The sequence below is a fragment of the Puma concolor genome, chromosome D4 (genome assembly GCF_028749965.1).
Source record: "Puma concolor isolate L17-30 chromosome D4, mPumCon1.1.hap2, whole genome shotgun sequence".
Classification (NCBI taxonomy): Eukaryota; Metazoa; Chordata; class Mammalia; order Carnivora; family Felidae; genus Puma; species Puma concolor.
The window spans coordinates 91,867,503-91,879,668 of NC_141679.1; the positions used below are offsets into that span (position 1 = coordinate 91,867,503).

Below are 12,166 nucleotides of genomic sequence, written 5' to 3' on the forward strand. Positions count from 1 at the left end.
TTTTTCCGTCCATCCACGTGGACGCTTGGGTTCCTTCCACGTCTTGACTCTGTAAGTAATGCTGGAGGGCGGGGGTAAGATATCTTTTGGCGTGAGTGTTTCGTTTTCTTCCTATGAATACCCGAAAGTGGAATTGCCGGGTTAAATGGTGTTTCTATTTTCGATGTCCTGAGGAGCTTCCATGCTGCTTTCCGCATTGGCTGCACCAGTTTACTGTCTCGTACAATTTCTTTCTTGGTACTGTGCTTGTATCCTGCAGCCTTGCTGAACTATTTTATTACTTCCGGAAGCTTTTCTGTGTATTCTGTACGGTTTCCTGTATACCCAGTCATGTGGTTTGCAAGTAGAGACGGCTTTCCTTCATTCCCTCGGACCTAGATGTCTGTTATCCCCCTTTCTTGCCTCGTCGACACTGCCGAGACCTCCGGGACAGGGTGGGCTGCAGCCGGGGCTTGGGCCTCGTCCGTCTTGCTCCTGACCTCAGGGCCAAGGCTTCCAGTCTTTTCTCCGTTCCGGGTGACGGGAGCTGTGGCTTGTTCGCAGGTGGGCTGTAGGGCTCAGGAAGTTCCCTTCTGTTTCTGCTTTGAGCGTTCGTATCACGAAATGGTCTTGGATTCTGTCAAGGGTTTTCTGTACTCAGTGGCGATCGGATTTTACAGCAGCTTGAAAACCACGAAGTCGTGTCGCTTTCCCTCTTCTTCTGTCTTTCTCCCTCACACAAACACACAGAACTTCTCTGGAAGCTCATCAGGATCCGGATGGGAGCTCTTTGGTCTTGGATATCCTCACTCGGACCGCTGTGCGTCTGGGGGTGGGCCCTTTCAGAGGCCACGCCCCACAAGGGACAACTGGAAATCAAAATAGTAATGATAATCTTCCAGGTGGTGGCTGCCTCTGGCATGCATATGCCATAATTTCCACTTCTCTGTCCCTGTCTCTGTAGAGTGAGAATATTTAGCATTAAAGGAGACGACTGTACGGGAAACAGAGCATGTCAAGCATGTGTACTAACGGGTAATGACCAGGAGGCAAAACCCCTGCTCACCCGAGATGCATGTCAGAGGGAATACAGCATCTTCTGTACTGACTTCCTTTGTGGAAGTCCATGTTCCGAAAAGACCGTTTCTGGCTTGTTTTCTGAGGCCTCGCGTCGGGAGGCCCGCTATTCTCTTCCGGGAGTCTGGGTGCTGACGGTGTTTCTGGCCGGTCACACGAGCGGCAGTTCTGAGCCTACAATGTGGCCTCTTCCAGGTAAGAGGGCTTGGGGGGTCACCTGTGTCCTCAGCCAGGAAAGCATCAGCCACGCACTTCTCGGCATTCCCAGGAGGTGCCCGCAGAGCCCAGTATGCAGCGTGAGGCCTGGACCGGGGAGGCACTTTGCACGCTACGTGGCACTCGGTCTCTAAGGCCCGCGTGTGACAGAGACTCTTAAAGTGGGAACGGGAAGGCAGTTTAGCGCTGTGGTAGTTGACGTTCTCCAGGTTAAGCTCCAAATAAAGAGAGTGACAAAGTCATCCTCCCTCCTAACGTAGCACAGCTGTCCCACGTACAGTTCAAACCATACGAATCCTCTCCCCGAGGAGGATGCTGAGCTCTCAGGGGACGTCCACGCTTGTCTTTGATATCTTGTGACTTACAGCCTATGATGTGAAGTGAGCCGTTATTAATGCATCTTATGTTACACGATAAGAAGACAAGGAAGGGAAGAAAAGAAAGGTATTTGATATTCACACATACGGTCTACAGGTGAGGAAGACGCCCTGGGGTGGATCCTCGGGCTGGGACTTCTCTGCGTGGCGCTGGAACATTTTCTGGTTTTGCAAAGGCACATGGATAGGCGCTCGTGTGGCCAATTTTCGTCCTCTTGCGGGACCAGTGCCGACCACGGTGCCGGCTCGACCCCCGGCTCCAAAGCCTTCAGGGCCAGCTCTTGCCCCAGCTCTGGTACCGAATCCGGAGTTAGAGGCGTCTCCGGCACAAGCCCAGCAGCAGATAGAGCGGCAGGTACGGAGCGTGGGCCGGCTCTCTCACCTGATCCAGTATCAAGTCCAGAGCCGTTGTTCTAACATCAGCTCACGTGAGAGCCCCGGAACCACAGCCTGCTCCAGCACCGGCTCCAGGACCAGCGGAAGGGCTGGAACCAGCACAGGCACCCGCGGTATCACCGGCTGCAGAGACGGCGGCCGCTCTCTCGCCAACTGCTGGGTCAGCCCCGGTGGTCGTTCCAGTGCCCACGTTAGAGAGAGAAGCTGCTCGAGCCCCATGTAGCGCCGGTGCCAGGTTGCAAGGAACAGCCAGCTCCAGCATCGGCTCCAGCGTCGGCTCCAGAACTAGGATCAGGACCGAGTTCAGAGCCAGAGCCTGCGACAGCAACAGTTCTCATACCAGGTCCGGAGCAGAAGCCCCCACAAGTGCCAGCTGCTGCGCCAGCTCCAGAGCGAAAGCGGCCTTGGGCACCAGTGGTAGACGCAGAGCCGATGCCACCTCCGGACAAAGAACCAACTCCGGGGCCGACATCCCAGCCACGTCCTGCTCTGGCACCGGCTCCATCACCGCCTCCTGTGCCGGAGCCCGTGTCTGCTCCAGCGCCGGCTCTGCTGTCGGCGTCCTCCCGGACACCGGTTCCGCAGGTGGAGCCAACGCCGGGGCTCCGAGCAGCTCCCCCGCCGGTTTCCCCACCAGCCGGAGGGCCACATCCAGGACCGGCGATGCAAGCAGGGCCCCCGGCACGGGGTCCAGCATAACAGCGGCGACGAGAGCCAGCTCCAAAGCCAGAGCAGCTCCAGCACCATGGACAGCTCCCGCAGCGGTTCCAGGATTGGATCCCCCCGGACTCTGGCACCAGCTGTGTCACTCGCACTGACTGCACGGCCAGCTGCAGTTCCAGGGCCAAAGCTGAAGCCGCTTCAGCACCCACTTGGGAGCCAGAGCCAGAGCCAGAGTCTACAGCAGAAGCTCTAGCTTCAGCTCCAGAGCCATATCCGGCTGCAGAAGCAGGTCTGGGAGGTGCGTGTGGCTCTAGCACCTTCCCTAGAGCTGGAGCCACGTCCAGCACCGCCTCTTGCCCCAGCTGCAGAGATAGGGCCAGCTCCAGCTTCAGCCCTGGGGCCAGTTCCGGGATTAGAGCCCCCGTTCGAGCCAGAGCGGGAACTACCCATACGAGTGTCCGCGCCTTCCTCAACCGGCACCATCGTGGGGGCTGGTATGGGGCTGGGGTCGGGACGGTCCTTGCTGGGCCGGTCACCCCAGGTACCCTGGTGACTCCACTCAGAGCTCGCCTGCCCAATCCCTCCTGGAGATCATAGTCCTGGGGGCTCTGCACCCCCGTTTTCCCAAGCAAGGCTCTCAGTGGCCCAGGAGACTGTGGAGGCTGAAAGCCGACAATTATGCACACAATTGATCCCTTGAGGAAGCTGGGAGTGAAAACTCAGAAACGGCCCATGTTCCAGGGCCCGGGCTCTTTGGAAATTCTGATGTGGGGACACAGGATGCAGAGGAAGAGACTTGAGTGGCCAGCACCCAGGCCCGGGGAAAGCTGGCTCGGGAAGAGCACACACCCGGCACCCGCCTCACCCCACACGCTGCACCAGAGTCTCTCCGTGGTCCTGGGACGAGCTCTGCTGGGGGAGGGTACGCGCCTGTGGCTGCGGATGGGGGCTGCGCTCTGTGGTCCCAGAGAGGGGAGCCGGTCACACTTCTCGCTGGGGATCGGCTGGGGCCTGTGCTTCCTCACGTTGTCACCTGGGCTGCCGGTCCCCAGACCAGAAACCTGCCCGTCTGAAGGTGACCAGCGCTGCGTCCCTTGGGTTTCACTTGCCCGAGTCCCTCCCCGGGACGCCCCGCATCTCTGATGCCTGCTCCCATGGACTGGGACGTGTCTGGTCTCCATCTTCCTGCAGACTCATTCCCATCGTGTTGTTTTATCTCAGGATGGTTTACCCCCAGCCCAACGTGCTAACACCCTTGTCACTAACTTGCTGAACACCTCCCCAAACTCACCATATGCATTAAAAGGCGGTTTCACTGAAAAGTCGGCGGGAACTTGCTTCGGCAGCTTCTGAGTCTGAATTTGGAGCCCACCAATTATTCTCCGTCCTTTCTCTGTCCACCAAAAAATGCCCAAGGGGCGCCTCCTCCTTCCCGGAGGACGGCCCCCGCCCCTCGCTGGCAAATCCCAGCTCCCACGCTGAGGTCCAGCAGGGTCCAGTGTTCGCTAAGGGCTGCGAGTGATTTGCACGAGTCTGAGTTTTGATTTCCATGTCATTTGTTTCTTGCACATGTGAAGGCCTTCTGGAAGGAGGGTCAGCCCTGTGGGTCCCTGATGGGGTGCACGCTGGGTGGGTGGGGTGGGGTGGGGTCCCGGGTGGGGGTGGTGATGCACCAGGGCCCTCTGTGTGTTCACTGTCATGCTACTGACACCGGGTGGCTCTCTTGTGCCACAGTAGGAAAGATGTCCTTGTCCTCACCCCTTGGCTGGCCCCCATCGTCTGGGAAGGGACCTTCAACATTGACATCCTGAATGAGCAGGTCCGGCTCCAGAACACCACCATCGGACTAACGGTGTTTGCGATCAAAAAGTAAGTAGGTGACGGGGCGCCTGGGTGGCCCATTCTGTTCAGCGTCCGACTTCAGCTCAGGTCAGAATCTCGCGGTCCATGAGTTCGAGCCCGACCACATCGGGCTCTGTGCTGACAGTTCAGAGCCTGGAGCCTGCTTGGGATTCGGTGTCTCCGTCTCTCTCTGCCCCTCCCCTGCTCATGCTCTCTCTCTGTTTCTCAAAAATAAATAAACGTTAAAAAAAAAAGTAAGTAGATGAGATGACAGAGGGTGGGGACCGGGATGTAGGAGAGACCGAGGACATCAGGTCTGGCTGTGTGTTCAGCACACGGTGGGTGGGGACCCAGCCTGTCCTCCTAGGGGTTAATGTGAAAGTCCACGTGTTCAGCAGTCTTCCCGGGCTCAGGGAGTGGACACCACCTGACTCTCTTTCCGAAGGCTGCACGTCACCCAGGAAGGCAGCTCCAGACCCATCAGTGATCCCAGGTTGCTCCTCTGCTGAGTCAAGGAAGGAGCAGAGCACCCCAACATCCTGGCGGCAGGGGAGCCCTCCTCCGGCCACAGTAGCAGAAGGGAGGAGGCTGTGTGCTTCCTTGGACGGGTAGGAAGCCAGTGCCTGTGGAGCTGGGCTCCTGTGTGCTCCCTTATAGGGTGACGGTCATGGAGGGGGGACAGCCAGGTCAGGCACAGCACTCGGTGCCAGACCCCAGGCTCCTGTGAGGGAGCTGAGCAGTGAGGCCCTGGGACTCCAGGGTCAGGTGACTTCCGCTGAATGAGCTGGGCAGCCGCAGGTAAGTGGCGTGGTCTCTCTGAGCCTCTGGAAAGTGGGGCTGACGACAGCATCCTCTCTCGGGATCGCCACGGGCGAAGTGAAAGCTCGTAGGTGCTGGGCCTGCGTGTGGACAGGTGGGGCTTCCTCCCTCCGCAGAGTTCACCCGAGACCCCAGAGGATGGCCCTGAGGCCTTTGGAACCCCTTTCCCAGGTCTTGGCCCCAAGTGCAGGGAGTAAGAAGGGCACAGGGTCGCCTCAGAATCTTACTCCAGTCCCTGGAGACAAGCGGCTGAAATCGCCAACCAGAAGCTTCACTGCCCAGGCTCCTCGGCCAGTGCCAGTAGCTGCCTGCTGCACGTGAGCTGGCTGTCCGTGTGTGTCCCCTCTGGGCTCCGAGTGCAGTCCCCAGGGGGTGGGCAGGTGGTGGGCATGTCCTCAGAGGAAACCGGACTCCCCGAGTCGAGCTGTGAACCCACGATCACATCGGCTGGGTCTGGACTTGCCCCTGGTGACCTGACTGGTGGCTGGGCAGGGGTGTGTGTGTGTGAGTGTGTGTGTGTGTGTGTGCATGTCCCCTATTGAAACGGAGTGCCCACCTTCCCTGTGGGAGGGGTTTCTGGGCCAGGCACTGGGAAGTAGCCTTAGGGCCTGCTCAAAAAACTGTCACCGAGGGGCTCACTGCACTTGCCCGATGACGGGGGAGCTGCTGTGTGCAGGGTGGGGAGCAGCGAGCCCCCTTGAAGAGGGACCAGCCGTGGGAGGCGGTTGGAGAAGACTTCCAACCTCTTGGGGTTGGGGAGATACAGACCTGGACCCAGAAGCTTCCACGCTCGCGTTCAGTGCTGGGGCCCGAGCAAGCCCCCTCTTCCTCCAAGGGCCCTCTTTTGCCTCCCCTGGCCACATGCTGGGTCTGAGTCCTGATCTGGGGGAGATGGGGGGGGTGACGCCTTCTCGGAATACCCGCCGTTGACTGAGGGCCCAGTAGCCTTCAAGGGAGGGCCCTGCAGGGGCAGACACAGTCCTGGGGGGCCAGGGACCGACCACTGAGCCAAGACGGGCAGGTGGCCGGCCCTGCAGGTTCTGCGAAGTCTGCGAGGGCACGTTGACCAGAGCTGTGCCCGAAGGGTCTCGACTCCCTCACAGCAGGTGGGAACCTGCAGGGGATTTGCCAGGGGCGGGTATCGCGGGTGGAGGGGGTCTGCCAGGGGAGCTCGGCACGGGGGTGCGCTGCTGGCTCCAGCATGCTGACTCGTGGCCGCACGGGTTTCCAGCCTCCTCCGCCTCAGGCTCGCTCCCCTTTGTAAGATGGGGCGCTGATGGTCCCCCGTCCCCCGGGGCAGAGGTTAGGGAGGCGCCGCGGGCAGACTCGCCCAGGACAGGCCAGGACAGCGGCTGTTCCTTCAGCAGCCCAGGGTCTGTCTCCTCGATAAGGCGCACAGGTCCGCGGCCCCGGCTTTGGGCTCCTGCCGCCAGCCTCTGGCAGCGACCCTCCTCCCGCCCTGTCCCCTGTCCCTGTAGATACGTGGCCTTCCTGGAGCTGTTCCTGCAGACGGCGGAGAAGCACTTCATGGTGGGACACAAGGTCTCCTACTACGCGTGTTCACCGACCGGCCGGGGGATGTGCCCCGCGTGCCCCCGGGGAAGGGAGGCAGGTGGTGGTCCTGGAGGTCCGGAGTTACTCGCGCTGGCAGGATGTGTCCACGCACCGCATGGAGATGATCCGCAACTTCTCCCGGCGGCGCTTCCTCCACGAGGTGGAGTATCTGGTGTGCGCGGACGTGGACATGAGGTTCCGCGACCACGTGGGCGTGGAGATCCTGTCCCCGCTCTTCGGCACCCTGCACCCCGGCTTCTACGGGGCGGCCCGCGAGGCCTTCACCTACGAGCGCCGGCCGCAGTCCCAGGCGCACGTCCCCAGGGACGAGGGCGACTTTTACTACGCGGGAGGCTTTTTCGGGGGGTCGGTGGCCGAGGTTCTGCGGCTCACGTCGGCCTGTCACCAGGCCATGGTGGTCGACCGGGCCCACGGCATCGAGGCCGTGTGGCACGACGAGAGCCACCTGAACAGGTACCTGCTCGACCACAAGCCCACCAAGGTGCTGTCCCCCGAGTACCTGTGGGACAAACAACTGCTGGGCTGGCCCGCCGTCGCGAAGAAGCTGAGGTATGTGACCGTGCCCAAGAGTCACCGGGGCATCCGGGACTGAAGACGGGCTGGCCTAGTGTCCGTCAGGGGTGCCACCCTGACCCCAGCCATCAGAGAAGATGGGCTATCGCCGCTCCCTTTCTCTGTCCGGTCGCGGGACATCGCCGAGGCCCCGCGCCGCCCGCATAGGGCACGGGCACAGTTAGGCCTGACCGGGGGCCTGCCGGGGGGCGCGGCTCCAGCAAGACCCCTTGCTCTTCGGGTTCCTGGTGAGAGTTGAAAGGTCGCTTGCAGCCGCGGGCAGGACGTGAAGGTGAGGCCGGATCAGGACCCCCTTGGCTGGCGCCTGGGTTCCCGGCAGCCTGAGGCACAGCCCGCCGCCCGCTGGGGCAGGACAGCCCCCCCACCCCCGTGGCCTCCCTCGGTCACTGCGGTGTTGTGGGTGTCGCGCTTGCCCTGTCACTGCCACTAAAATGTTTCTGGCGGATGAAGGGAATTGCGGGTTGTCCCGAAACCTGCCTTGTGCACTTCCTCGAGGCCCCGGCCAGGCCTGAGTGCTGCACTCTCTCCGCCTTGCGTCTCCCTTCTCACATCAAGGACAGGGCGGTCCGCGTTGCCACTGCTATTTCTCCGTGACGTTGGCCAACTGTTACAATTTCTGGGTCACTTGCCGCTGTAAACGGCTCCAGTTTTATGTCGGATGCTTTTCTATTTATTTTTTTATTTTTTTAAGGTTTATTTATTTTTGAGAGAGAGAGAGAGACTATGAGCTAGCGGGGAGGGGCAGAGACAGAGGGAGACACACCATCCGAAGCAGGCTCCAGCCTCCGAGCCGTCAGCACAGAGCCCGACGCGGGGCTCGAACCCGCGAACCGCGAGCCGAAGTTGGACGCTCAACCGACTGAGCCTCCCAGGCGCCCCTATAACCTTGATAATGTTAACCGTGTTCAGGTGTACAATTCAGTGGCAATAGGTACATTCACTGTTCTGCAACTGTCCCCTCCATCCATCTTCACGACTTTTTCGTCACCCCAAACTCTGGGTCTGCCCACTAGACCCTAACCCTCCCCCACCCATCCCCCTCCCCAGGCCCGGCACCCACTGCTCCTCCCACGCCTATGAATCTGACTGTTTCAGTCCATCATGAGCAGGGTCCTCCAATATCGGTCCTTTAGGGACTGGCTTATTTCATGAAGCACAGTGGCCTCAGGGTCTGTCCCCGTGAGCCTGGACCTGACCCACTTTTCCCCCAGAGGAGTTGCTCAGCTCTGTCTTGTCTAACCTGAGCCTCCTCAGTCCCCTGTGCTCCCCTCATCTTCCTCCTCAGCCTGAAGGACCCCGGGGCCCCGTCCCTTGGGCCTCACCCATCCCACCCCATCTGAACCGAACTGTTCAGTCCAGATGCCAGACACACACCCGTGGGGGCCTCGGGCCTCCCCTGCCCACCCGTCCGTGTCATGTACCTGCTCCTTCCGCAGGTGTCCCCATGTCAGGAGAGAAACACCAGGTCCAGACCCTTGGTGTCATCTGTGACTTCTTGCTGGCCACCAACTCTCCCAGTGGTGAGGTGGCTACCGGAGGGCACTAAATGTTCAAAACATTTCAAGGCATATGTTAGTCTCGGCTGCCTAAGGCAATGGCTGAACCGAGCAGAACGACTGGAAGAAAGGCCGAGTGGTGAGGAGCTTTAGGGAATAAGGACCTAGAACCTCTGGCCCATTATTCCTGAGCCTCTAGGACGCTTGCACGCATGGGCTGGGTGCATGTTCAGGAAAGACCTGAGAAGGGCCCCGGCTCTCCCCTCTGGTGACTGTCAGACTCTGCAATTAGGAAGTAAAGGTCAAGGCAGAGTTGTAAACAGCCTGGGTGGTGTGGAAGGTGTACCCTGATCTTTGCAGACCATGTCCTCCCCATCTATAAAGACTGGAGGTTGTTTTCTTCTTTTGGGGGGGCGGTGGTTCTGGGTGTTTAAGGAAATGTCTGCCCAAAGAGCACTACATTCACAGAACAGACACTTCGGTGACCACACACGACAAGGAATACAGATTTTACACAATTAGTTCAGAAAAGTCACTACTGTAGCAACTACTGCGAGCTGTGCCAGTAAACCCTGGAGGGGAAGACTGATATTTGAGTTGTACATTATACTATTCAAAATGTCAATTTTCAACAAAAAACATTTAAGATTTTTTTAATGTTTATTTGAGAGACAGAGAGACAGAGACAGAGACAGAGCGCAAGTAGGGAGGGGCAGAGAGAGAGGGAGACACAGAATCCAAAGCAGGCTCCAGGCTCCAAGCTGTCAGCACAGAGCCTGACGTGGGGTCCGAACCCACAAACCATGAGATCATGACCTGAGCTGAAGTCAGACGCTTAACCGACTGAGCCACCCAGGTGCCTCCCCCAAGACACTTTTTACAAAAAGTTCATTTATTTATTTTGAGAGAGAGAAAGAATGAATGGGGGGCAGAGAGAGAGGGGGACAGAGGATCCTACGTGGGCTCTGTGCTGACGGCAGAGAGCCTGATGCGGGACCAAAACTCACAAATCATGAGATCGTGACCTGAGCTGAAGTCGGATACCTAACCAACTGAGCCACCCGGGCACCCCAACTAAAAAACACTTTTGAGGTGTGCAAAGAAACAAGAACATGGAGCCCGTAGACTGTTGAAAACAAAGCAATTGACGGAAACCGTTCCTGAGGAAGCTCATGCATTAGACTCTCTAGACTTACTTAAAACCAACTATTTCAAATATGCACAAATACCTGAAGGAAACCACGAGAACAATATCTCCCAGGGAGAAGATAACAATGGTGAATGCATTAGGAAGTGTCCCCTCCTCTCTTTTTGAGGAATTTGGGGACAAGTCGTGTTAATTCTTTGTCAGATGGTTGGTAGAATTAACCAGCAGTGAATCCTGGCACTGAGATTTTCTTTGTTGGGAGGGTTTTGATTCCTGATTCAATCTCTTACTATAGGTCTATTCAGATTTATTATTTATTCTTGAGTTGCTTTTGGTAGTGTTTTTATTTCTAGGAATTTATTGTTGTTGTTGTTGTTGTTTTTTAGAGCGAGAGAGAGAGAGCGAGAGAGAGACGGAGAAGTGGGGCTCACTGGAACCTGTGTTTTACCTGAAGTGGGGCTTGAGCTCACCTGATGTGGGACTTGAACACACAAATTGTGAGATCATGACCTGAGCCGAAGTCAGTCTTAATGAATGAGCCGCCCAGGCGCCCAGAAATTTACCCGTGTTATCTAGGCTGTCTGATGTGCTGGTGGAAAACTCTTTGTGGTATCGTCTTATAATCCTCTTTATTTCTGTAAGGTTGGTAGTGATGTCTCCATGTTCATTCCTGATTTTAACAATTTGAGTCTACTTCCCCCCCAACCCCGATCAGGCTAGGATGGGGCTACTATTATAAACAGCAAAGAGAAAAACCAGAACATAACCAGTATTGGTGAGGATGTGGAGAAATCAGAACCCTCGTGCCCTGTTGGTGGGAAAGTAAAATCTGCCACCGCTCTGGAAAGCAGTGTGGTGTTTCCTCAAACATTAAAAATGGAACCGCCATATGATGCAGCCATTCCACTTCTGGATACACATTCAAAGAATTGAAAGCAGGATTGTGAAGAGTTATTTGCACACCCAAGTTGCAGCAGCACAATTCCCAGCAGACAAGAGACAGGATCACCCCCAGCGTCCACCTCCACCAGTGAGTGATGGATGAACAAAATGTGGTAGGAACGTGCATTGGTTCATCACCCAGCTTTCAGAGGGAAGGAATTGCTGACACCTGCCATGTGGGTGAACCTTGAGGACAGGATGCGAAGTGAACTAAGCAAGTCACGAAAACACAAACGTTGCATGGTTCCACTTCTATGAGATGAGGTATGTAGAGTGGTCGGCCTCACAGAAGCAGAAGGAGCAGGGTGGTTTTGGGGAGCTGGGCAGGAGGGGGAGACCGGGAGTTGTTGCCCACCGGGTATAGAGTTCCGGTTCTGCAAGATGCAAAAGATCTGGGCATCGGTTGTGCACCACTGAATACGCACCGTGATACTGTGCTTCACGGTAAATATATATTTGGTCTTCGCCCCTGTTTCTGGCACAGATTTCCCCAATTTCCCGAGTGATGAAAACCGTGACACTGCCTTTTGCTGTGTTCATGGGTGGCTTTTGGACTCTACCTGAGAGGTAGGCTGGCTGCTGGGGGAGCCAACCCTGCGATTAGATGACTGGAACTTTCCATCCCCTCCCCCCACCTCTGGGGAGGGAGAGGGGCCGGAGACGGCGTTCAGTCCCCAGTGACCAGTGATCCAATCAATCGTGCCCGTGTAATGAAGCCTCCCCGAACGCCCATCCGACTGGTGAACACGTGGAGAGAGCAGAGAGTGTGACATGCTCGGTTACTGTCACGGGGCCCGAGTGTGCACGGGCACTGGCTTCGAGGGTCCCAACAGACCAGGTTTGGCCACTCACCGCTGACAAAAGCCAAGGGCAGAGAGACACAGGAAAGGGTGGTGACTCAAGAAAGGATCCATTTCGGTGAGGCCGGCACTGGGAAGACAGGGGGCTGACATCTCAAGGTGCTGCAGACAGTCCTGGGGGTGGTTCTCTCTCTCTCTTTTTCTTTCTTTTTTTAATTTTTTTAATGTTTATTTATTTTTGAGACAGGAGAGACAGAGTATGAG

At 57.3% G+C, this 12,166-nt stretch overlaps 1 pseudogene across 1 annotated transcript; it reads left to right on the forward strand.

Moving 5' to 3' along the window:
* The first annotated feature begins 4,416 nt into the window (after window positions 1-4,416).
* Window positions 4,417-7,578, forward strand: LOC147575133 (histo-blood group ABO system transferase-like; annotated as a pseudogene). Its single transcript, XR_015243039.1, has 2 exons — window positions 4,417-4,577; window positions 6,848-7,578. The product of XR_015243039.1 is annotated as a histo-blood group ABO system transferase-like (transcript).
* The last annotated feature ends 4,588 nt before the right edge of the window (window positions 7,579-12,166 follow it).